This window comes from Athene noctua, chromosome 3 (genome assembly GCF_965140245.1).
Source record: "Athene noctua chromosome 3, bAthNoc1.hap1.1, whole genome shotgun sequence".
NCBI classification, from domain to species: Eukaryota; Metazoa; Chordata; class Aves; order Strigiformes; family Strigidae; genus Athene; species Athene noctua.
The window spans coordinates 47,425,664-47,431,227 of record NC_134039.1 but is presented as its reverse complement, the minus strand read 5'-3'; positions in this window follow the sequence as shown (position 1 = coordinate 47,431,227).

Sequence of the window (5,564 nt, the reverse complement as noted above, 5' to 3'; positions counted from 1 at the left end):
GCAGGAAACTGATAGAAATACAAATTTCGATCAAGATTCGCCAAGGTTCATGGGACTGGAGGAAAAAAATGGAAGACAAGGAAAGACAGACAGAAAACAGGATAGTCTTTGAATGTTGGTCGAGATGTGAGGGTCATGGTCTAAATCCCTCTGGTTTAGTAGCCCCATGAGGGGTTTGATCCCAATTCTCCTACTACTCCAGACAGTGCTCTGACCAAACATACTAGGTATCTTCCATGTCTTTTGCTGAAATTTTTTTGTAAAAAAACTACACGTTTCATGGGTGCACCTCCCCACGCTCTCATTTGCAAACAGAGTATTTGATGGAGTTTTTGCCATTCTCTTTAATCCAACATGACAAAACACATAGTATGAGTATTGCAATTATATTCTGTGCCATGGCTTCCCGTCTGTTCTTAGATTGCCATTATGTTTTGGTCACAATATTTCAGCCCCTTGTAAGCCTTGTTGTTTCAAATACTTTTTTTTTTTTTTTTTTTTTTTTTTTTAAGAAAAGCTAAGGACTTAGATGCTGTGTGAATAAGTAGCTGTTTGGGTGCCAAAGGATTCCTTCTTGTTTTCAACCTGTCACCTAAGGTGAGGCTCAGAAAGTTGAGAAGTTGTTACTAGCACAGCTTTGACCAAAACATTGCTTCAGACATCTTGTAAAATGAATTTCAGAAAAAAACCTGAAAGCACTGAATTTGTGAGAACTGCAGATGCAGGGCAATTAAGGCCCCAATGTCTTCTTGCATTTAGACAAGGTCATGCACAAGAGGTGTTTTTTCCTGCAGTGGTTCTTGGGAAACAGTCTAGCTATGGAGCTTGACTCATGAAATGCAAAGAAGAAAGAAGTTACCAGCTCTTCTGGAGGATGTCAAATCAGCATGGGGAAAAAAAAAATAAAATCATTTTTTGGCTAACCAGCTAAGCCAAATGCAAAACAAGGAGTGTAGTTGCCCTAAGTTTCCTCTGCTGTGAATGCATGAAAAGAGGTGCTGTCAAAGGGCCCTTCCGACCATAGCTGGACTACATTAATGGTTGAAGGAGCTTCTTATCCTCCTGCTATGACTATAGAGAGAATCTGAAACTGGCATGTTCCTCACTAATGAAGCTCTGTTGGATTCTCTACATCAGATGAGAATCTATGCCACATTACCTGCCCCCCAAATACTTGCCTTGTAAAGCAACAATCTCAAAGGGAGTATTTTCTTCTAAGTATTGAGTCAAAAGGAGATTAAATAACTCATCCAAGAGTCACCCAAGGAGTCTGTGACTGAGCCAGAAATTTAGGCAATTCCTATTCCAGCACTTTAAATACAAGGCAATATTACCATTCCCTGTAAAGCTTTCAGGACTTGTTCTGTTTTTGTTTCAGATCACTTAAATAGAATATTTTGAAAGTGGACTGGATTATTAGAATTTATTTGAAAAGAGTAAGTTTGACAGACTAAATTAGGCTCTGAATATCATTTTTGGTGTTTCATACGCATTTGCCATCTTAAAGTTGTGGTACCACTTCACAACAGAACAAAGATTTCCTTTTTTCCAGTAAATCAATGCAGATGATTGCTGAATATGTTCCATTGGCAGTGACAAAAATCTAATAATTTCTTTTTATTATGAAAATATTCAGCCTTCGGTCTTGTGGGAGAAGGTTGTGACTGAAAGATGATTTTCTTGGCAAATCAACAAACTCTCCATACTGCAATTTTTCTTTCCTCAAGCCCAGATAGTTTTGGGACTTTACAGTGCTGTCACTTATACATATGAAAAGGCATATCCTCTTCCTACAGTCTCCTTGTGCTCCTTGTCCATTGATCCAAGTACCCCTGTTCTTGACTCCAAAGTCAAGGCTCCCTTTGACAGTGATTGATGGCCACCCTCTCACAGGAAGAATGACTAACTCCAACCTGTGAGTATTGGAGGCACTACAGAATGTATCTGCTGTACTATTTATTTTGGGAGGCGGACATGTGCCCACATTTTTATTCTTGGAATAAACATTCTGACATTTTCTGGCAGGTGTGAATGCTGTAACATACCAGCAGGCAGGAAAAAAAAAAAAAAATGACAGCTTCTAACCTCTCTGATGGAAACAAACTGACTATTGCTGATGTGAAAAATGTAAACTCTCACCAGATTCCATATGAATTCTATTGCTTGGAAAGCCAAATTTTGATCTTAAGGGTCCCCTGGCAGACCAAAATGAAAGTTATGATTTTTTTTCAATGGTGCCTACTTGCTCTTCTCAACCAAATCCAAACCATAAGACAACTATATAATGAATTATGTAAATTTCAAACCTCAACCTGATTGTGGCCTACTCATTTTGCCAACAGTCTGAAAAGATTAGCCCTAATGTCTAAGTGACAGCATGCAGAACCCTTCTAAAATCTCTTTCAGCTGTCATCTCATCAAAAGTGCATTGATGTAGTGAGTCTGATGTGAAGGGGTAATTTCACTTCTTATTCAGTTTAAGGTCAGCAAAATTTAGCCATAATTTTACATTGCTTTATTCCAACACTTGTCTAGAAATTTATATAAGAACTTTTAAAACAAATATTTATGAAAACCTATTATAATAATAGTTCCTTCCACATAATTTGATATGTCTTGTCTGTGGTATCTTAGAAGTTAACAGTGTATATGGAGAAAACATAAAAGTCACAGATGGGACATATCTTTTTTAGCCCGATCACACATATGTGTAATTGTAGGCTATAAATAGTAACAATTTTAATTGTCATTGGTCCATAGGGAGATAATCTCATATTTTAGATTAAATGAAAGTGTGGTATAACTTGAATCTTCTGGTGTCAATCAGGACAGTACAGAAGAAATAGGAGTCAGAAATATAGGAGTCAAAAGAAGGAAATGGTAATAAATTTCAGTATATAGGAGATAATAAGAAGAGTTCTGCAAGAACTCTTGCAGTATATACTGCAAGAAAGTCTTAGATAAATTAAGTTTTTCCTCTTAGCATATGCGCTGTATTAACAGCTATTTCTACTACTCTACTACTCAAAGAACAATTTGGTTGTGAAAAATCACAGCTTAGAAATATCCCGTATGAGTCTAGCGGTATAACTCAATAGTTACCCATTTTGGACACGCACACACAGACCAATTTGTCCAAAAAAATGGCCATTAAAGCATATCAGTGCTTTAACACTACCACAAGAACCAACCATCCTTAGAAGCCAAAAAAGGCTGAGATGTCTAAGTAAACGGATACAGGAGTCTGTCACTAACCTATTGCAGTACCTTAGAAGACTCACTTCACTGCTCTGTGCCTCAGTTCCCCATTTCTGTAACCATCACACCTTTTCACTGTGATGCTCTTCAAGACCTGTGGTTAAAAAGCAATAGAAGATTTAGAGTTTTTATCACAACAAGTATTTGAGATTTCGTTTGGGGACTGGTTAAATCTTGTTTATATAACATTTCTGAAACAATACAATTTCCACAATGTGTTGCTATTCATACATGACTGAATAATAAATAATCAATAATGAATAGCTATGGCTAAGAAAAAACAGGCTCATCTCTGCACAGATGCCTTGTTCATATGCAAATTGTTCATATGCACAAATGTCTGAGAGCACAACTGAGCTGAAAAATATTTAGGATTTGAATGAATGCAGGACTGCCAAACCACAGTGTCAGGCCACCAACATTCATGGCGTTGGTATAAAATCCAAATATTAAGAAATACTACATTTTTTGTTTCTTTTTATTGGTCTTCTGGTTTTTGAGCCTGCCATGATCATTTTTTCCAGCTTTCCTCAACAACTAGAGCTATTCATAAATGGAATTTCTGTCCTCAACAGACAAAACTATTAAATTGTTAAAAAGTGTTGTGGAACATAATTTCTAAAAAAAAAAAATTGGTATGAAAACACAGGCATATTTCATTCTGATAATGTTGAAATACCATTAATTTGAAATCCAGATGAACTTTTTCAGCCTTATTAATATGGGAAGACTGAAACTATTTCTCTGATAAAAAATTACTAAACCTTGATGATGCATTTCCAAATGCAAACTGTACAGGTAAATATTTTCCTACCTACACATGTAAGATTTAGAAGTTGATTTTTTAAAATTAAAACTGACATTTTCACTTTCATGATAGCAGTCTGTGTCTGAACTCTTTAAAAATAAAAGAACTAAACCAGAAGAATTTTATACACTGAAGAAATCTGTAGCATTGTTGAGCCTTCATATGCTCCATTATTGCACTTCAGCATTATGCTGAGAGAAGTATTACCATAGGGTTAGGTGCAGATAAACAATGGAGAAGAGAGAAATATCATACTCTTTCCTTTCCTGCCTCCATCATTTACACTAGCAATGTGGCACAGTCTCTCACATCATAGGGTATGTCCACAGGCTGTGCAGCACCTGTCATTTAGATCTGTACTGGTTCTTGTTGGGACAATTATGCAGCCTGATTTAGGAGATCACAGGACAATTTTCTAACAGGTCACTATCTCAAAAAAAAATTGAAATGGTACTCATTTCTTAAGAGTGAACATACACCTGTACACTGTCTATATTCTGCATGTGTTGGAGTGGTACCCTGCTCTTAGTCAGAGCCTCTAGATACTAACGTCAAAGGAAGACACCCAGTCTGAAAAACAGAAAGCTATGTGGCTAACACTGAAGACAGAGCTCAAGCAGTTTTCCCAGGAACAAGTTATGCCTCTGGCAGTTCTTACTGAATACTGTAAAGCAAACATTTATACTGGCTCTTCTTTTGCATCTACATGGGCTGTGTATTCTCCATGTGCGCTACAGCCAGCTAATCTGAATGGAACAAAACGATTTGTTTTTCTTCACATTTCTCTATATATCAAGCCCTTCCAAATAAATATTCAGCTGAAACCTTTTGTGCTATTAGGGAAAACAAATAAATCAAATGAATGTATTCATTTTAATGCCAGAAAGATCTATCATTTCTGTGTTCTAAGAATATCCCACAAACAATTAAATGTTCGTGAAACAGAGGCAAGCCTGATAAAATGATGAGTCTCTCTGGCGCCAGCAATAGACTAGCATTTAAAACCCTACAGAAAAGTGACCCCAGAGTGGATAAACTGAGGAAGAGCTTCCCTTTGAACACCCTTAGTAATTCACCATACTTCATGTTCCTTTAGTCTGCGACTTCAGTGTCTGGCTCAAACTTGCAGATGAATTTCCAGATGAATTCTGTGGGTCTTTACAGCCCAGAAAAAATTAACCAGACATTTCAAGCTTGATTTTGGCTTTGGATTCAGTCTTCCTTGCACTGTTAAAAAGTGATAAGATGATGAAAAGCTGGGAATTTCCCAGCATATGAGTGGGCATGACAGTGGATACCATGAAGTTTATTTGTTTATATCTATACCATCTGTACCATCAGTTCCTTTGGGTCCCAGAAATGGGCCATTCCCCAATGAAGCAGGAGGCAGGAATGAGTGTTCAGAGCCTGCTCAAAGTTGTGGTGTGATTTTGCTTTTGGCCTAGGGATCAAGAAACACAAGAGGTATTCAGGGCAGCCTGGCTGAAAAGGGACCTAA